We start from the raw sequence: 22,245 nt of genomic DNA on the forward strand, positions 1-22,245 counted from the left end.
GAATCAAAAGAACGATATCTGTTTGCCTGGACCGTCCCATGTATGCCACACCCCAGAAGGTGGCTTCTCAGTCTTTGATTACATTATCAATCTCCCCATCTATTGTCCCTCCAACTCGTCTCACCAAAACACTCACAAATCTACACTGAAGAGGATTAAACACACACGCATAATGTCCTTATGTGTGGCTGTCTATATCTCTATATAAAAGAGTCTTCCGAAGCAGGAAACGAGAAAGACCATACACTGTTTTGGTCAAACCAAATGAAGTACAAACATAACATCTGTACGCTGAATCAGGAATCCATCAGATTAACCCGTGAGAACTGGAGTCTTCACGTGAAGTGCTGCATGCATGCAGACACGGATGTTTGGGGAATTCGTGGTGCGTACGTCCTAACGTGTTCGAGCAGAGATGGGCCTCACGCCACTGTAGTTTTCTCCTGTAGAAGCAGCTCAACTTTTCATGCTAAAAGAGGGAAAAGTCGAAAGTGTTTTAGGAGCAACCGACATTGCACGACTGATCAATCGCATTGTCCGTGTGCCATGTATGTACTGCTTAACTTTGGAGAATGCCAATTATCTTTATTGGCTTGCAGTTGACATGTGCTTTTGAGAGAGAGAGAGAGAGAGAGAGAGAGAGAGAGAGAGAGAGAGAGAGAGAGAGAGAGAGAGATTTAATAGGGATTTAGGATGAATTTCGACTAAGGCAAATGATTGATGAACGTAATATGACCTTACTTATCTTCTTTTTATATCCTTTTGGAGAATCCATTAGAAGTTTTCCAAGCGATGATGTGTTTACAATTGCTTGAGAAATTAAGGTTATGTTATGAAAGAATCCATTGCCTCGGAAATAATTCGAAGCAGTCGTAGAGGCTCATACATACAAGTTCATATTGGCAACGTATCAGCCCTTTCTCTAATTAAATTCAAAAAAGATATGACTTATGGTTAAAAGGGATTACTCATGGCCATCAAAAATTTATGTCCGGATGGCCATCTGATCCAGTTCAACCATGGAACTTCCTAAAACATGGCCTCTTTGGAGTGGTTCCATGTCGATTCTAAAGTCAACCGATAGAATTATTTATTCAGAGAGGCCCGAATTTGTAAGAGGTCAGTGTCCAACCAGCCTTGAAGTCGGACTTTTCATAAAGATGTTTTATCTAGTTTTCCTAAAAACACTACTTACCCAAATGGAAGTTTTTCATATTTGCCATTCATCCAAGATCACAGTGGTTGTATTTTCTTTTATCATTGTTCCATGACGATATTAATAGCTTATCATTTCATAATAAAACAGTGAACTGTGAAGAGTAACGATACCAACTAAAAGAAATAAATTCCCTGTACATTGATAATGTTAACCATTACATAATCAATGGTCTAATTAATCACAAAAGCTAATTAATTACCAAGAGGTGCATATAAATGGTAATGGTATCTACGTACAGTTGGAGATAGATATTGCAAGTTAGGCCTCTTCTTGAGCCTCATGTTGGATGCTCGATTGGAAATGGCCAATAAGTGTGCCTTTGGCACGATAACTGACACCCATATGGCTGTCTCTTCTGATCAGTATCCTAAGAGAATAGCCTATGATGCTGGTCTAAGCATCCATGAAAAGGTTAGCTAGGATATCCGCGACTCTGATTGGGCATGGTCTCGTACCGGATGAGACCATATGATGGAAATTTAAGCTGTTATTTGCGATAGATCACCTAAGTGTGTTCTATGTCACGAAAAATGAATCCAGAAATGGTTTGTTTTCTAATATGACCATTCCAGAAAATATGGCAGCAGATATTTGAACAGAGGGAGCTAAATAGGCCACCACATTCTCGATTTTGTTATTTCGATTCACCTTATCCTACATTGAGGAAAATAATTTGAAGAAATCCTCCATGCCTAATATATATTCTCAATAAAGATTATAAGTCACCAAACCAGCTAATTAGCCCTCCATATTTCCATAAAAGCTAAATAGAATCTAACCCTACTAGAATATATATTCTTTTCCATAAATGTTAAAACCCTATAAAAACATTGAGTACATGAACCTTAGGTATATTGATTTTTACAAAGGAAACTTGAAATGAGTTGGGGCAAGTGAAATTTGGAAAAACATAAAAACGCAGTTTTGTGCCTTTTTTTTCCCTAAAATATTGATAATGAAGTTTATCAAATTCAATTCGGCTGTGTTTGAAAGCAATGTCTATCCACTTTCTATTTATCGAAGAAAACAAAGAAAATTAATATAAATGAACTTGTATACTTAATACCGAAATTTTTTGGACTTAGCTTTTCGTAATCAATTGTAACAATGCTAGCATAAAAAAAGTGGACAATTGCTAAATATTATCTCAAAATTGAGCGATCAAGTTGTGATGAGAGGAAGATGCACTGAAACTTTTAATTAATTGGAAAATATACAATTATCTATAATTAATTGAGAATTCCGCTTTTATAGCAAAAAAAGAAAAATAGAGAATTCCAATCAAATTTAAGGAATGTAAGCTAGCACCAATAGTATTTTGGTGGACAATAAACTTATATGCCAAATAGGTTGATGTGTGATCAGAAATACTATAAGCAGGATAAGAATCAAGAGACTAATAATTTTATGGATGTATCTATTCAAATGTGAGGCTTTTGGACATGAATCAATCCTTATCTCTTAGGTATATCCTCTCCAAAAATTAAATGCTCGTTACACTATAGCATTAAATGCTAGATTTTGAGTATTTGACTTCCATGAATGGGTTTCGCTTCTTTTCAGGCATCATTTAATACAATCCAATTACATTAGCCATACTGAACAATCAAATTGAGCTTGATTATTTCATTCATTTAGCCAATGCATCTTATTATAAAATGCAAATAACTCCTTTTTTAGTGCAAGAAAAGGAACAACCTTACTTCTGCAAGGTCAGACATATACATTACTTGAAATGCTAATAAGTAGGCACGTTGTTAATATCAACGTAGAAGAACATATAGCACGCAATACATAAACCTTTTAATCAAATCAATCACCATGAATGCATGCCAATCGCTCTGTCCATGTACATTAGGTAAGCCTCCATCAATTGGATGAATGGCTTTTGCAATTTTTGAGGTATTATTAAGACATAATCTGATCAAATTAACTATGGAAATCGACATCACATGTATCATAACTTTTGTAAGATAGATTTTCAATTGATCATCTGAATGCTGTAATTTTCGTACGACGTTCACTTTGATCACATAACTTGTCAATCAATCGCTTGAGTGTCATAATTTTTAAAATGCCTTCACCCCAAGTGCCTGCAAATCCAACATGAAACTTGTCATGAACGTTTTTTAAAAGTCATCGCAGTCACATGATCAATTAAAATATTATGGCACCAAAGTAAGCATCATACTAAAGTTATGACACTTATGATGTCCTTATCTCCGTTAAATATAATACAAGATAGCCACAACATCTTATTGTCAAATGCAAATGCACTGCTCAGTGCAAGAAAAGAAACTGACTCTTACTTCTTCAAGGTCGGACATGTACATTTCTTGAAATGCTAATAAGTAAGCATGTTGTTAAGATTCACTTTGGAGAAACACTGGATATCTTAAATCTTTTAGCCCGATTAATCAACATGAATGCTTGTCAATCGCTTTGTCCATATACATCAGGTAGGGCTCCATCAATTAGATGGCGTGTGTAGCCCTCTAATATTACTTTAAGAAGCCGTAGTTATGATTTGAATATAGGATTTGTCATATCTAAACCAAAATCTTAGTATGGACATCCTTGATCTTTTGGCAATGGGCATGCCTTAGCTGTGACATCCTCAAATTTTGACCCTATTCGGGATGTAATGAAATGATGATTTTAATCGATGCACTATTAGTAATTCTCGCTCCGAATTGATTACTCATGAGAGACTAACCGATAGGGAAAGGCTGTTAAGGAATTAAGTACGCACGACCTGAGAACTCGACCAGGGATTGACAATTCGACCATAAGGATTGACGAGGGACAATTTTGAGCAATTATAGACCGATCAAGGGATGGTTATAGAACGATTCGCCAATAGCATACAATCGGATCGCGGGTGATTCCGCTTGACCGTTGTATGTATTGCGAACGATCCTAAACCCATTGACTGATGATCGCGTACTTCAGAACTAGTGATTGACCCCTCGCAATTACATGACAATCGAGATCACCCATGGTTCGGGAAAATTTAAACATGGTTTGATAGCGAATCAACCACGGGTCGAATTCGCGTAACTCCTAAAAGCCGCCCGTTAGTTTGAGATATACTAAAGTCACAATTGATTGATTTTTACCACGAATTAGAATTCGAATTTGGATGTCGAATCTCCGAGGATTTCAAAACTAAATTATTGGATACCGCCTCATTGATTTGCTCGTTTATCGGTTTGCTCGAAATTCTTGGAAAAGGATTTATCGGGCCGAGAATTTGAGCCCACGAGGAAGTGGGCCGGATGAAGGCACATTGGGCCTCAAGCCCAATGTGATTCGGCCACATGGGCCCAAGGCAAACTCAAGTGGCCCAATTTAGCCCATTGAACCCAATTTCAAGCCCAATTGCAATTCAAACCCAAGTTTGAGCCCATTAGCATTTTCAAGCCCATTCATAATCCGTTTGAGCCCAAATTTGATTTATACGAGTCCGTACAAAATTCTAGCTCGTATACGCGTATAAATATTTTTATACCTTGTGAAATTACCAAAATACCATTCTAGCTTTTATGACAAAGAAACAAAGGCATTTAAGAGAGAGAAGACTTTTGTGCATTTTTTAATGATGAAAGAGGACTTTGAAGGCTTGCCTTAAATGAGAGAAATATCTCTCTTTTGTCTCTCTTTCCTCACTCTCTCTCATTTCACGTCCATCCCCTCCTCTCTCTTGTCTATCTCTCCAATTTCCTCTCAATTTTCACTCTTCTTCCCCCTTTTCTTCCTTTCTCGGCCAAACCAGCAGAACAGCCTTTGGGCTGCTGTTCTTGCTGCTTTATACCACCACTGAACCACCAGCAGCTCGTCGTGTTCTCCTGGAGCCGTACACCGCCTGTTCAAGCCTTTTTCCGCCGCCGGTTCAAGGCCGCCGAGCCAAAAACAGCCGCCCCAAAGCTGCTGTCCAGCCGAGACCCAGTCGTCTTTCCGTGTCAATTCCGGACCGTGCAAAGCGTAGCCCTCGCCGCCGCCGACGCACCGGTGTCTCCGGAATTTTAAGCGGGTGAGTTTTCGTACTAATCCTTTGATTAGTATGTTAAACTTGCTTAGGATTGATTAGTTTAAGTTAATTGTGCTTAGTACTAATTGATTAGGGATTAGTGATAATCTATTGGATTAATTATATTATTATTTTATTAATTTTCGGAAATTAAATTGTAATATTTTATTAATTTTCGGAATTAAAAATATTATTATTTTATTAATATTTTTGTGGAAATTCCGAAATTAAATTGTGTTTATTTTAGGCTTAAATTGTGATGCCTAAGCTAGAATTTGCCTTATATATTGGTTTGTATGCCAAATTGAATTGTTTGGTTACGGTGAAATATAGAATTACGGGTATTTAATTAATAAACCCTGAGGTGTCGGGTTTATTTGTTAAGTTTTATGTGAGAAATATGTTGTGGATACTTGAATATAGAAGCATGCCAAGATTGGGAATTTATTGATATGTGCATAATCACGTGTGAATATTTTAGTACATTTTTTACGTGTGAAAGTTGCAATATTTTAACGTATTAGCACGGATCATGTTTGCATCTGCTATTGAAAATTATAATGATGGAACCTGAGTGTTGCTATGTGTGCATGATCACCTAAAGGTTCCTTTCGTGCCCGGTTATACCGGAAAACCGTATACCGGATGACCGCCAACCTACGGTTTGGCCGTGGCCCTAACGGGTGTCCCCAATTTGGTAATTGGAAGCCGTCGCTAGTAGCAGGGGAGACGTAGTCATTCGCGAATCGGATTCGGAATGAGCCCATTTATGGGATATGCCGTCATTGAGGTTAGTGAGACGATGCCGTGCCCGATGGGGCGGGACGATGCCCGGATATACCGGAAGACTGCCAACCTGAGGCGAATATCGCGGGTTGTGCCGTAGCCCCTGGTGTGGCTGTAGTAATTGGAATAAGCGTGAAAGATTGTGGTGCATTGTGCTTGATTATGGGATGAAATTGCTAGACACGGTATGGGACGGGCCGAAGCGGTTTCACTTTATAATCAGGACACGTGTGAATGCATTGTGCTTAAGACGGTTGATGCGTATTCTAATTGCATTATATGCTTATTGCATTATCATGGCATACGGTGAATTATAACGTATAGGGCGTGTGCATGTGCCAAGACAAGGTAAGGCTGCCTGTGATTGTGTTGTGAAGTACCTGTATGTTCTATATTGAGTTGTCTGCCATCGATGTATCGTTGCATGGGTTAGGTACATCAGAGATGAGTTGACCTCCTAGTCGAGGCTTAGGTCGTAAACTCACTGAGATTTATCTCATCCGTTGTTGTTAACCACTTTTCAGGTCATCCGAAATGAGTACATGTACCGTTCCTTGGGAACCGGCTTTTTGAGGGAGAACACCTTTTGAGGTTATCCTCGTAGATAGAGGAGCTAGGTTAACCCCTACCTGTTCTGGTTGTAATCGGGAAGGTTCGTGTTGCGGACTTGTAATATATTAACCCGATGTATTGATGATGTTGTTGTTTAAATTGAGGTGTGTTTTCCTTACTATCCCGTTTATTGATTGTTGTTGGGTGAATTAAGTTCGCTTCCGCATGCGTTTAATGGATAATGATTCGATTGGGTCGGCGACGTATCCTTGGACGTTGCATTTATAACGACCGTGGTGGGATGTTAGAGCGCTCGAGGGTCGGGGCGTGACATCCCCGTTTAAGTGGTATCAGAGCATGGTTAGCTCGATCCAAGTTTGGTCGATACCTGGAGTGATAAGGTGCGATGAGTTTTGGGATAGTTAGTTAGGAAAACGTCTTGTGCCTGTGCTTGATTACTTGATTTTATTGTTAGAAGCGGGTTGCTCATGACTTCTAATTCCTTGTTGGAATTGGAAAATAGGTTTCTGTGAGAATCCTGCGAGATGAGCAATCCTGAGCAAAGGACTCCTAGGAGAAAGGCAGCTCTAAATCAAATTGGTACTGGAGGAAGGGCTCAAGAGGATCCCAGGTTGGACAGGATTATGCAAGCCCTAGAGACTTTGGTGGGGCAGCGAGCTCAGGACCAAGCTGCAGCTCTTGCTGTTCCTGCCGCCGCACCTGTTGATGTCCCGTTAGCTGGGATCGGGATTGGGGATCGACCAATGCACAAGCTGGTCGAACAATTTCTGAAGCTAAAGCCACCGAAGTTCTCTGGCGTAGGTGATCCGGAAGCAGCAACTCTCTGGGTTAGAGAATTGGAAAAAGGTTTTGCCTTACTCAGGTGTTCTGAAGAAGAAAAGGTGACGTTAGCGGTTTACCAGTTGCAGGGTAACGCTAGCACTTGGTGGGAAGCCACTCAGAGAAGAGTCTTTCCTGAAGGTACGGTTCCAGGGTGGAATGCCTTCGTGGAAGCGTTTAACGGGAAATACTTCTCAAACTGCACAAGAGAGCGGAAGATGGCTGAGTTCCAACAACTTCGTCAGAATCATCTGTCGGTTCGTCAGTATGAGGCGAGGTTCGCCGAGCTGTCAAAGTATGCCCCGAGATTAGTCGAAGAGCCGATCGATAAAGCAAGGAGATTCCGGGATGGTCTGAAACCGGAAATCAAGGATCAACTAGTGCCCTTGAACCTGAAGAATTATGATGAACTGTATGAACGGGCTCAGCTGATTGAGAGGAACATGGCAGAACGTACAGCCGCATCTGGATCGCGGTTTGTACCTAATCGGGATAATCGTTGGTTCGGGAAGGGACCAATGACTGGAGGAAGGTATCCTATTCCACCCAACAAGAAGAGTGGCGTTGGGAAACCGGCATACAACTCCAATGCCGCGTGTCGATTTTGTGGGAAAAGGCATGGGAACGGCCCTTGCCCAAACAAGACCGTGACAGTGACGTGCTTTAACTGCGGCCAACAAGGCCATTGTTCGAGGAACTGTCCCCGACAGAGGATGCCATCTCAACAAACCCGAGTGGGGCAACAAGCTAGCAACGCTCCGCAAAACGACCTAAATCGGCCACAGGCGCAGGGAAGAGTATATGCTATGGCCAGAAAGGAGGCGGAAGATTCGCCTAGTGTGGTCACAGGTACGGTCTCTCTTCAAGATTATGCTGCATATGCACTATTTGACCCGGGAGCTTCGCATTCATTCATCTCTGAACAATTTGTCAGATTAGTGGGGCTTAAACCGAAACCTTTGGATGTAGTTCTTCGTGTTACCACTCCACTAAAAGAGGAAATGTTAGTTACAGTAGGATGTCCAGACTATAAAATAGTTATTTGTGGTAGAGAGGAATTGATAGATTTACCGGTCATAGCGATGTATGACTTTGATGTCATAATCGGAATGGATTGGCTCACTAAGCAACGAGCTATAATGGATTGTTACCGTAAGGTAATTCAGTTAAATCCGTTGAATCGTACCAGTTACGAGTTTGTGGGAAGCAGAGGAGGAACGTCGATCCCTTTGATTTCGTCACTTGAAGTGACCCGACTGTTAGATGAGGGTTGCCGAGGTTATTTGGCAACCGTAGTGAATATATTGGTTGAGGGACCAAAGTTGGAAGACATCGTCGTAGTGCGAGAGTTTGCAGATGTTTTTCCAGAGGAATTGCCAAGATTACCCCCAGAGCGAGAAATTGAATTCGTGATTGAGTTGGCCCCTGGGACAGAGCCAATTTCTAGAGCGCCTTACAGAATGGCATTAACAGAACTGAAGGAATTAAAGGTACAGATGCAAGAGTTGCTGGATAAAGGATTCATTCGCCCTAGTGCATCACCTTGGGGAGCACCTATATTATTCGTGAGGAAGAAAGATGGTTCGTTACGTTTGTGTATCGACTATCGACAGTTGAATCAGGTGGCCATCAAGAACAAATATCCGTTGCCAAGGATAGATGACCTATTCGATCAACTGCAAGGGGCGTCGGTATTTTCCAAGATAGACTTGAGGACAGGCTATCATCAATTGAGAATTAAGAAGGAGGATATACCGAAGACAGCATTTCGGACTCGGTACGGTCATTACGAGTTTACGGTGATGCCGTTTGGATTGACTAATGCCCCAGCTGCTTTTATGGACTTAATGAACAGGGTGTTCAAAGCATATTTGGATCAATTTGTCATAGTATTCATTGACGACATACTGGTGTATTCAAAGAGCCCTGAGGAGCATGAGCAACACTTGAGGATGATTTTACTAACCTTAAGAGAACACGCACTTTACGCCAAGTTTAGTAAGTGTGAGTTCTGGCTCAGTCGAGTAGCTTTTCTCGGTCATGTGATCTCTGGTGAAGGAATCTCTGTGGATCCAACAAAGATTGAGGCAGTTATGAACTGGCCGAGACCGACAACGGTAACGGAGATTAGGAGTTTTCTAGGTCTGGCTGGCTACTACAGGCGATTCGTAGAAAGGTTCTCTGCGATCGCTACTCCTATGACACATTTATTGAAGAAGGAAGCAAAGTTCGAATGGACGGATAAGTGTGAGAGGAGTTTTCAAGAACTCAATCACAAGTTAACTACCGCTCCAGTGCTGACGATACCATTCGGTCCTGGAGGGTATGAGATTTACAGTGATGCGTCACTTAAAGGATTAGGATGCGTTTTAATGCAACATGGAAAAGTAGTTGCATATGCGTCCCGACAGTTAAGGCCAAATGAGTTAAACTACCCGACTCATGACTTGGAGCTAGCGGCGATCATTTTTGCCCTAAAGATTTGGAGACATTATTTGTACGGCGAAAAGTTTCAGATTTACACGGATCATCAGAGTTTGAAGTACTTATTTTCTCAGAAAGAATTGAATATGAGACAGCGCCGATGGATGGAACTTCTCAAGGATTATGACTGCGACATCCTATATCATCCAGGAAAGGCTAACAAAGTAGCGGATGCGCTTAGTCGAAAGTCTGCCATCGCGCACCTGATGATTAAGGAATGGACTCTACTTGAGAGAGTACGAGATTCAGAGTTGAAGTTTGAAGTGGGTCACCTTTCAAGTCTGTTGGCTACCTTAAGAATCGAGCCAGAGGTTCAGGCTAAGATTAAAGCGTTGCAGTTAACGGATCCTGAAATTCAGAAGATTCTGCAAGGGGATGTAGATAAAAGAAAACCTGATTTTCAGGTGACTGAGGATGGAACTTTAAGGTTTTGCGGACGACTGTGCGTACCCGACAGCATGGAACTCAAAGATGAGATCCTATCAGAAGCACATCGCAGCAAGTACAGCATTCATCTGGGTAGCACCAAGATGTACCAAAATCTACGTCAACACTATTGGTGGAGTGGCATGAAAGTGAATGTAGCCAAGCACGTAGCCAGGTGCTTGACGTGCCAACAAGTGAAGGCGCAACATTGCAAACCAGGTGGACTACTACGACCACTTGAGATCCCGGAATGGAAATGGGAACACATCACAATGGATTTCGTGATGGGTCTACCAAGGAGTCAGAGAGGTAATGACTCTATTTGGGTTATCGTGGATAGACTGACTAAATCTGCTCATTTCATTGTTGTACGAAAGGACTTCACCATGGACAGATATGCGGAATTGTACGTACGCCATATTATTCGCCTACATGGAGTACCGGTGACGATTACTTCAGATCGAGACCCCAAGTTCACCGCTACATTTTGCAGGAGTCTTCAAGGTGCCATGGGAACGAAGGTGCAGTATAGCACAGCTTATCATCCGCAGACAGATGGACAATCCGAGAGAACGATTCAAACTCTCGAGGATATGCTGCGAGCTTGCGTTTTGGATTTTAAAGGGAGTTGGGAAGAACAACTGCATCTGGTTGAGTTCGCTTATAACAATAGCTATCAACAGAGTATTAGAATGGCACCATTTGAAGTGCTGTATGGTAGAGCCTGCAGAACTCCGGTATGTTGGGACGAGGTTGGAGAAAGGAGAATAACGGGTCCAGAGTTGGTACAGCAATCAGTTGAGGCAGTTAAGGTCATCAGAGAAAGGCTTAAGACAGCTCAGAGTCGTCAGAAAAGCTATGCAGACAAACGACGAAGACCTTTGAAATTCCAAGTAGGTGATCACGTCTTCCTCAAAGTGTCACCTATGCGAGGAACTTCACGATTCGGCAAGAAAGGAAAGCTAAGCCCAAGATATGTTGGACCGTTTGAGATTTTGGAGAGGATTGGAATCTTAGCTTATCGTCTAGCTTTACCGCCGAAACTGGCTCAAGTACATGACGTCTTTCACGTATCGATGTTGAGAAAGTATGAACCCGATTCGACCCACTTGCTGAATTACGAAGACATAGACGTGGACGACAAAGTGTCGTACGTGGAAAGACCGGTACGGATTGAGGATAGAAAGGAACACGTGCTACGAAACAAGACGATTCCTTTGGTTAAGGTGATTTGGCAACACCACGGAACGGAAGGAGCAACTTGGGAAAGCGAAGAAGTAATGAGGCATCAACACCCCCATCTTTTTTAATAGTAAGGTTATTTGTCAAATTTTGAGGACGAAATTTCTTTAAGGGGGGAAGAGTTGTGACATCCTCAAATTTTGACCCTATTCGGGATGTAATGAAATGATGATTTTAATCGATGCACTATTAGTAATTCTCGCTCTGAATTGATTACTCATGAGAGACTAACCGATAGGGAAATGCTGTTAAGGAATTAAGTACGCACGACCTGAGAACTCGATCAGGGATTGACAATTCGACCATAAGGATTGACGAGGGACAATTTTGAGCCATTATAGATCGATCAAGGGATGGTTATAGAACGATTCGCCAATAGCATACAATCGGATCTCGGGTGATTCCGCTTGACCGTTGTATGTATTGCGAACGATCCTAAACCCATTGACTGGTGATCGCGTACTTCGGAACTAGTGATTGACCCCTCGCAATTACATGACAATCGAGATCACCCATGGTTCGGGAAAACTTAAACGTGGTTTGATAGCGAATCAACCACGGGTCGAATTCGCGTAACTCCTGAAAGCCGCCCGTTAGTTTGAGATATACTAAAGTCGCAATTGATTGATTTTTACCACGAATTAGAATTCGAATTTGGATGTCGAATCTCCGAGGATTTCAAAATTAAATTATTGGATACCGCCTCATTGATTTGCTCGTTTATCGGTTTGCTCGAAATTCTCGGAAAAGGATTTATCGGGCCGAGAATTTGAGCCCACGAGGAAGTGGGCCGGATGAAGGCACATTGGGCCTCAAGCCCAATGTGATTCGGCCACATGGGCCCAAGGCAAACCCAAGTGGCCCAATTTAGCCCATTGAACCCAATTTCAAGCCCAATTGCAATTCAAACCCAAGTTTGAGCCCATTAGCATTTTCAAGCCCATTCATAATCCGTTTGAGCTCAAATTTGATTTATACGAGTCCGTACAAAATTCTAGCTCGTATACGCGTATAAATATTTTTATACCTTGTGAAATTACCAAAATACCATTCTAGCTTTTATGACAAAGAAACAAAGGCATTTAAGAGAGAGAAGACTTTTGTGCATTTTTTAATGATGAAAGAGGACTTTGAAGGCTTGCCTTAAATGAGAGAAATATCTCTCTTTTGTCTCTCTTTCCTCACTCTCTCTCATTTCACGTCCATCCCCTCCTCTCTCTTGTCTATCTCTCCATTTTCCTCTCAATTTTCACTCTTCTTCCCCCTTTTCTTCCTTTCTCGGCCAAACCAGCAGAACAGCCTTTGGGCTGCTGTTCTTGCTGCTTTATACCACCACTGAACCACCAGCAGCTCGTCGTGTTCTCCTGGAGCCGTACACCGCCCGTTCAAGCCTTTTTCCGCCGCCGGTTCAAGGCCGCCGAGCCAAAAACAGCCGCCCCAAAGCTGCTGTCCAGCCGAGACCCAGTCGTCTTTCGCACTAATCCTTTGATTAGTATGTTAAACTTGCTTAGGATTGATTAGTTTAAGTTAATTGTGCTTAGTACTAATTGATTAGGGATTAGTGATAATCTATTGGATTAATTATATTATTATTTTATTAATTTTCGGAAATTAAATTGTAATATTTTATTAATTTTCGGAATTAAAAATATTATTATTTTATTAATATTTTTGTGGAAATTCCGAAATTAAATTGTGTTTATTTTAGGCTTAAATTGTGATGCCTAAGCTAGAATTTGCCTTATATATTGGTTTGTATGCCAAATTGAATTGTTTGGTTACGGTGAAATATAGAATTACGGGTATTTAATTAATAAACCCTGAGGTGTCGGGTTTATTTGTTAAGTTTTATGTGAGAAATATGTTGTGGATACTTGAATATAGAAGCATGCCAAGATTGGGAATTTATTGATATGTGCATAATCACGTGTGAATATTTTAGTACATTTTTTACGTGTGAAAGTTGCAATATTTCAACGTATTAGCACGGATCATGTTTGCATCTGCTATTGAAAATTATAATGATGGAACCTGAGTATTGCTATGTGTGCATGATCACCTAAAGGTTCCTTTCGTGCCCGGTTATACCGGAAAACCGTATACCGGATGACCGCCTACCTACGGTTTGGCCGTGGCCCTAACGGGTGTCCCCAATTTGGTAATTGGAAGCCGTCGCTGGTAGCAGGGGAGACGTAGTCATTCGCGAATCGGATTCGGAATGAGCCCATTTATGGGATATGCCGTCATTGAGGTTAGTGAGACGATGCCGTGCCCGATGGGGCGGGACGATGCCCGGATATACCGGAAGACTGCCAACCTGAGGCGAATATCGCGGGTTGTGCCGTAGCCCCTGGTGTGGCTGTAGTAATTGGAATAAGCGTGAAAGATTGTGGTGGCATTGCGCTTGATTATGGGATGAAATTGCTAGGCACGGTATGGGACGGGCCGAAGCGGTTTCACTTTATAATCAGGACACGTGTGAATGCATTGTGCTTAAGAAGGTTGATGCGTATTCTGATTGCATTATATGCTTATTGCATTATCATGGCATACGGTGAATTATAACGTATAGGGCGTGTGCATGTGCCAAGACAAGGTAAGGCTGCCTGTGATTGTGTTGTGAAGTACCTGTATATTCTATATTGAGTTGTCTGCCATCGATGTATCGTTGCATGGGTTAGGTACATCAGAGATGAGTTGACCTCTTAGTCGAGGCTTAGGTCGTAAACTCGCTGAGATTTATCTCATCCGTTGTTGTTAACCACTTTTCAAGTCATTCGAAATGAGTACACGTACCGTTCCTTGGGAACCGGCTTTTTGAGGGAGAACACCTTTTGAGGTTATCCTTGTAGATAGAGGAGCTAGGTTAACCCCTACCTGTTCTGGTTGTAATCGGGAAGGTTCGCGTGGCGGACTTGTAATATATTAACCCGATGTATTGCTGATGATGTTGTTTAAATTGAGGTGTGTTTTCCTTACTATCCCGTTTATTGATTGTTGTTGGGTGAATTAAGTTCGCTTCCGCATGCGTTTAATGGATAATGATTCGATTGGGTCGGCGACGTATCCTGGGACGTTGCATTTATAACGATCGTGGTGGGATGTTAGAGCGCTCGAGGGTCGGGGCGTGACATTAGCCCTCATACATGGTCTTAGGACTTTGCGAAGACAAGTCTTTTTGGTATATAGTTGTCACACCCTGGACCCCAACGGGCTCGCGACACCCCTACAACGGTCGTATCGAACGCGACGTCCCAGGACGCGTCGCCGACCCAAACGAAATACCCACGTGAATACGCAAGCGGAAGCGAAATATAACAATCCAGACAATTGACAATAATAGAGGGATAATAATAGCATAAAACAATAATTTCGTAGCAATGGAAAACAGTCACTTACAATATTCGGCCAGACAATCAGACATTAGGCTCCTAGGGTTAACATCCACCATTATCATCAAAAAGGGACAGGTGGTAGGGTAGACTAGCTGATTACACAAAAAGAGCTCTACCAAAAGCTTCCCAGCCTAGTACCCAAACACTCCTACGGCGCCCAATCTGAATCAGACCCTGAAGACTCTGACTCCATGTCAGAGTTGATCTCGATCGGCTCTTCCTTGTTACCCGGCTCCTCCTTGAGCTCGGACTCCATGGGCTCTAGCACAGGCTCGGGCTCTTCTTCAGGTTCGGACTCCTCAAATTCCTCTTCGAGCTCGAGATCCGCAGGCGCTACAGGTTCTGGTACAGGCTCGGGTTCGGGACTAGGATTCTCTGGGGGATCTTTGGAGTCCAGAATCTCACCATCATGAGCATACACGTTCCCGGGCTCCCAATCCACGGCATCCTCGTTGCCGTGCTGCTGTCCCTCAAAACCCCGGATTGGGCCAACTAACCCCAACCCGTCACGATAAAATCAGGCCAAGTAAGTGTGACGCTATAAGTCGACTAGGCCTACATCTACCCAGACCGTAGTGAGGTGCCTAATATAAGTCTGATGTGGACTTACTGGATACTCGGTCTCCTCATGCATCGTATGCATAGAGACCCCAAAACGCCGAGGTGGCAGCATGATCAAGGTCGAGGTCGAGGATCTGAAATGGTTTGCATTACAGCAATGAGAATAAATCTGAATAAGCAGACAACATAAACCCCACCTAGGCCAATGGGTACCAAGACGAGTCCCAACATGCAATCTAGCAATCGACATAATAGAATTCCCATGCACACTTACCTCGCCTCAAATCACACGTCAACTCCGCGCATTAGTCAAATCACAATACTGCAATAATAACTCAAGAACATAACATAAACACTCGAGCGCCACAACCACGTACATTCACCTAACTCAACCAAACACATTTCGCATGCATGTCCAACCAACTAACCACAACCCGCGTCAACACGCCTCAGGTCCAGCCCTCCGATCAATCCGGGCTTAATCCCGCGTAACCACGCCTCAGATTGGCAGCCCTCTGATCAATCCGGGCTTAGTCCCGTGTAACCATGTCTCGGGACATTTCTCTCGACCCGCGTAACCACGCCTCATGTCATTTTTTGCCTTTCTAGCCACACTCGCGTAACCACACCTCAGGTTGACAGCCCTCCGATCAATCCGGGCTTAGTCCCGCGTAATCACGCCTCAGGACATTCCTCATGCACATATGCCACACACAATTTGTCAATACCAATCTAACACGTCATACTATTCAAATCAAGTTATGCTCACCACATTAGCCCACCAACCCGATCTTCAAGTCGGCCACATTCAAGCATCGATTTTCCTCATAATGCCATGACAACCCGGTCATTGAACCCATCTCAATCAATCACTAATTTAGCCACAAAAATCACCACCACATAATTCATAAACCAATCACATTCAATTAACTAATCCATACCTAACTTAGTCACTAAACCAACCCTCATCAACCCCTAAACAAGTCTAAAAATACCCAAAGTACTAAGTAGGGATTAGGAGGTCACTTACCTAGGTTTTGGCCCAAGGAAAACCGGCAAGGGGGCCAAATGGCCGGTCGGGGCAGCGACGGGCTCGGCACGGGCGAAGGCACAGCGGCCGGCCAACGGACAAGGCCTCGGCACGGCCCTTGGCCACGGGCAAAGCGCTCGGCCCGGGTAGGGCACTCGGCTAGGCGACGGGCAAGCGGCAGGGCAGCGAGCCGGCGGACTGGCGAGCGGTCGGTAAGCGACTGGGCACGGGCAGGGCGCACGACACGACAAGGGCACCGGTTGGGACGGCTCGGCCATGGCCCGGGGTAGCGGCCAGGTGGACGAGCGACAGCCTGGGCGAGCTGAGCGACACGGCCGATGAGTTGGGCGAGCGGCCGACGGCGACGGCGAGCTAGGCAGGCGACCGACGAGCGGCCAAGCAAGCAACAATGGCGACGAGCAAACGAACAGGCGTGCAGCCCGGCTAGCTGGTGAGCGAGCTGGCCGGCGAGCTGGGCGAGCGGTCGGGCTGGCTGGTGAGCGAGCTGGGCGGCACGGCGACGGTGACGGTGACGAGACGAGCGGCTATTGGGCGGCGACGGGATGAGCGAGCAGCCAAGCAGCGAGCTGGGCGGCGAGACTCGCGGCGGCGAGCTACTGGGCGAGCTGGTGGCAACGGTAACGGCGAGCGGTGGCTGGGCGGCAGTGACGATGGTGGCGACGGGCTCGGCCAAGTGAGCCGCGAGCAGGCGAATGAGACGCACGACGGCGAATGAGACGCACGACGGCGGGCGAATGAGACGCACGACGGGCGAATGGCGCAAGGCGGATGGCCAGCGAGCAGCAGTTGGGATGAACGGCGGTGGGCGGGCGAGCCATGAAGGGGAGGAGTAGAAGCCGCGGTGAAGAAAGGAAGAAGAAGAAAGAAGAAAAAGGAGGAGAGAGAGAGAGAGAGAGAGAGAGAGAGAGAGAGAGAGAGAGAGAGAGAGAGAGAGAGAGAAGTGAGTCTGCATGGGCAGAGGGGAGAGTGGACGTGCGCAGGGGGGCGGGGACGTGACTGAGGGAGAGGAGAGAGAGAGAGAGAAAGTCAACCTAATCAAGTGCGATCTAACGATCCACATTCAAACTCGAAGTCGATCCAACGGTCCACGAAAAACCCAAAAACACTAATTAAAATACACTAAGAGGGAGGTCTACTAGTCAAAATCCACACCCGGTTCAAATTTCACTTTTCACCAATTCCAGGCAATATCAACGCTGACCACAATAATATCGACACCGTCCAATTAAATTTGTCACGAAACTCCGAGAAATTCGACATCACCGTTCGGGTTCTAAATAACGGCCAAATTCGATTGAATGCGATTTTAGCGAAATCTCAAATTTAAAAATAACCTGACAGTGATTAGTTCTGGGCGAGATTTAACTATAAGCGCACTGACGAAATACACGTTTTATAAATCTCAAAAATGGGTCGAAATTCGGAATATCACAACAATCCCCAGCCCTATTGAAAGTCGTATGTACTATTTGGAGGAGAATCTTTCTTTCGTATCTTTTCAGATCCACCCAATAATACGAGGTCAAAAAGCCAAAATAGCCCCATAACTTCGGAAGAAAGGTGCCTCCTCTCAAAGGGGGTCACAGTGACCAGTCTCAGGCAATTGTTCATCAAAAACACAAGTCTCTACAAAGCCGTAAGACCATGTATGGAGGCTAATGCTTGCCCAATGCTGGAAGACTGCGGAAATTGGTGACTTGATGACAGGATATTTAACCATTTTCGTTTGAAATGCCAAACTCTAAAGCTACGTTTGGTAGTCGGGATAAAATTCGAGATATGATAAATTTGATCCTATCCCGTGTTTGGTGCTTGCCCAAGACAGGATAAAGTCGAATATAAGAGAGATATAACCTGGATAAAATTATCCCATGGGGGAGGCGGGATAAAGGTGGGTAGAATTTCTAATATCCATAATATAAAATTTATTTTTCTCGAACAACAAACTTGTTAAATTAATAAAATTAAAATAATCTTTGAATATAAATAATATTTTAATTTTAATATAAAAATTCAAAATAACAAAAAGATAACAATAATATCGTTTTTATTTATTCCTATTTTTATTTATATGTTCAAATTTCTTTCTATCTTATGATATAAATTTCATATCAATATAAATAAATATATTTAGTATTTATATTTATTACATATTTTAGGTATATTAGTGTTATTTAATATTTAATAAAAAAATATTAGAAAATGATGGAAGGGGAAAAATATATAAAAATAGGAAATAATTAAAAAAAAGAGAGAAAAAAATAATAAAAAATAAGCAAATAAGAATGAAGTGGGTAAGAGTGTCATGAGAGATTTTTATTATCTCCATTTGTGTAATTTTTAGGTTCATTTATACTGATACGACGTTCATTGAAAATAACGGATATGGTAAGATATGAAAATATCCGGCTTTATCACTTCTATTCACTAAACAGTAAATATGATATAACTAATTCTTTGGATTTCATATCCTATTCTATCCAGTCATATCCCGACTAAAAATCCAGATGACCAAACGCAGCCTAAGATGAAAACCTTACTTATCTCACCCAAAGAGCAAGTGCAAGATGGATTATCTCAATCTGTATGATCATATTCTATTACAAGTGCTCATCCACCCAAAATGAATAAGTTAAGTCTCGGTTGACCTTCGTACTAGGTTATTGGCCATGTACTTCATCATTTACCCCACTCATTCTGGATTAATAAGCAATTGCGATGGGAAATGTAAACAGCAATTGAGATAATCCGTCATGCATTCGCCCTTTAGGTGATGGAGATGAGTTTCTGAGGATTTGCCATTTTGAAGGACTCTGAGGATTTGCCATTTTGAAGGACACCGTTAAAGTTCACGCTTATTGCAAGCCACAAAGTGTATCTTTTGCCAATTGAAAAAGAGAAGATAGTCGATGAAGAGAAGAAAACGGTTGATGTCTAAAAGATCACCGTGTAAAAAAGCCAAACAATTTTGCCCATCTATTATCTGCTTGCGCAACATGTATACCACTGCAAGTCTCATGTATTTTAATTATCTAAGTCGGTAGTCAAAAGAGCTAATTAGCCTTCCATATTCACATGAAAACTAAATAGAATCTAACACTACTAGAATATATTCTCTTTCATCGGCTAAGGCTCCATCAATTGGATGCATATGTAGCCTCCTAGTGTTACTTATAAGTAGGCAATGTTATGATTTATATATAGGCTTTCTCATATCTAAATCAAGAGCAAAGATGTCAAAATGGGTCACAAACTCGTTCTTTAACTCAAATATATTGAAGCGGGTTATATTTGGATCACCTCAACTTTCAAATATGGGTCTTAACGGGCTCCAAAGACAAAAAAACACAAAAAAGATAGTTTACGGTGGGTCTGCAATAAACCCACTTTTAACCAATTTAATCAAAAGAAAACATGTGTAAAAAAGTTGGAGAGAGAGAGAGAGAGAGAGAGAGAGAGAGAGAGAGAGAGAGAGAGAGAGAGAGATGGTGTCTCGGTCTTGAACTAAAGCAATGAGAAAATGATCAATCGGAGGCGGGCCTGTTGTCTTCTCTCTGTTCTGGTCATCTTTGGTCATCTCCCCGCTAGTGTGCAGTAAAAAGTTGTTTCAGAGAATTCAAACCCTTAAAATCTGGAAAGACCCTGAATGTGAGTTTAAAGAAAGAATGCAAATGTCTTCAATGTACTATAAGAAGATTCACTTTCAGGCACTAAAATGGCAAATACAAGCTGACGAATAGCATAGATTTGCATGATCTACCGCTTTGCACATTTATCGCCCGCAAATTTCTGCGATCAGAGTTATTTGGCCTTTGTCAATGGAGCAATCTAGTCCTCTTTAAAAGATGGAGGCATCACCGGCCAGATGAAAGCTGGCCTTTCCAGCAGCACAATTGGTAAAGCTACTTCCCCTGTCAGCACCTTCAAAACACTTCTCATGGAGGGGTTGCAGTGCGGATTTGGGTGGCAACAGGCCCACCCCAAAACAAGCATGTGCTCTATTTTTCCGTCTCCAATTTCCGCACTCATCCTGGAATCTACTGCACTTAAGATCCTCCCCATTCTATGAAATTCCCGAATCCAGGACACAATTTTGGTTTCCTCTGTTGGAGTTGGCGAATACTTTGGGGACCCTTGTTTCTCACACCGGGTACGCCCACGTGAGCTTAGGGAAACTGAAGTGTTGTCCGACGACATGTGACCCATGCGTGCGGAATGCGGGGTTCGGGGCAGCGCCCCGACAGATGCCCCGCTGCCCGGTCGTGGCGGGGGTTCGGGGCGGCGCCCACGCAGCGAGGGTTCCGCTGCCGGTCGGTTGGCACCGCTCGCCGGTGAGCGGGCGAGGCTCGGGCGGCGCCCCTGACCTCAACGGGTTTGGGCTGGCCCGTATAGTGCGAGATTAAGAGATTTCATATAGGTTTAGGTTTGGGCCCGTTTGGGGCATATATATATTTTGCTCGTTTTCGATCATTGTAACGAGTTGAGTGGTAAACCTAAAAACATAGTGAAATCTCTTTGCGGGGACGTAACCCTAATCGAGGGTGAACGCAGGTAAATTCGTGCATCGTCTATTTTCTACTGTTTTCTGCGTGATCGTTTGTCTCGGTTCTCGACACATCCCTTCATCCTCATTCTGATCACCCAGTTTTCTTCCGCAGAAAATTTCAAGGACGAGGACGCCAAATGATTAAATGTCTGCTTCCACGGTATCCTTCCAGTAAGAAAGCTTTCGGGAACCATGTCACCTGGGGATCCGGCATTTCTTTGGTCGAATGGTGCATCTATTCGGTCCATTGGATCGTGAGTGCCAGCCCGAAGTTCCCAAGCCAAGCACTGAACTTTAAATCCAACATGATGTTGCTCGCTTTGATGTTCCGGTGAATCACCCTCTTCTCGCACCCATTGTGGAGATAATCTAGTGCTTTAGCTATTCCACGTCTTATGTTGTATCTTCTTCGCCAAATCAGGGTTGGTCCAATGGCTAATAACTTCTCATGGTAATATATGTACTTGTCTAGACTACTATTTAGCATGCTTTCGTACACAAGGAGGCGCTTGTGGCACTCGTAGCACCATCCAATCAGTTTCACGAGACTCTGATGGTGGAGAAGGTCGACGGTTGTGTTTTCAGGGAGGAATTCTTGCTTGCCTTGACGTGAATCCTGAGAAAACCTTTTGACGGCTACCTCTTCATCCACTATGTGTCCTATTCCAAAGCTTCCCTGTCCTAGCGTATTCTTGAAGTTGCCCATTGCTTTATTCGAGATCCTTTAACCGATCTTCTGTGGAGCCATGGATGAGCCCTCAATCTGGTCTACTATTCTTGGGAAGTATCTTCCACTAGACCCTTCTTGCCTTTTCTTATCCTACTCAGGAGATAAATTAGAGCTCCCAACGCAAGTTCAGTTGCAACTGCAATCCAAACCCACACCAGCTTAGGATTTTCGTCTTAACTTTGAGACCTCAAGAAACCATGACCTTAAGCAGTTCAACTCTGTGTAGTTGCTTGTTGAGTGGAGAATCTAGGTACACATACTGCGGGAGATAATAGGAAATATCAAGAGGGAAAGAAATAACTGGATTCTTTATTTTTTCTCCAGTTTCATTGCTCAATGAGACAAACAAGGAGATATTCTTCCCGTCATATTCCGCTCTGGCT

General features: G+C 43.2%; 1 pseudogene; it reads right to left on the reverse strand.

Annotated features, from left to right (window-relative positions):
- Window positions 1-15,122: 15,122 nt before the first annotated feature.
- Window positions 15,123-21,838, reverse strand: LOC130139084 (probable L-type lectin-domain containing receptor kinase S.5; annotated as a pseudogene).
- Between the last annotated feature and the right edge of the window lie 407 nt (window positions 21,839-22,245).

This window comes from Syzygium oleosum, unplaced genomic scaffold (assembly GCF_021117445.2).
Source record: "Syzygium oleosum isolate NSW1041296 unplaced genomic scaffold, Sole_v2.1 Sole_v2.10, whole genome shotgun sequence".
Classification (NCBI taxonomy): Eukaryota; Viridiplantae; Streptophyta; class Magnoliopsida; order Myrtales; family Myrtaceae; genus Syzygium; species Syzygium oleosum.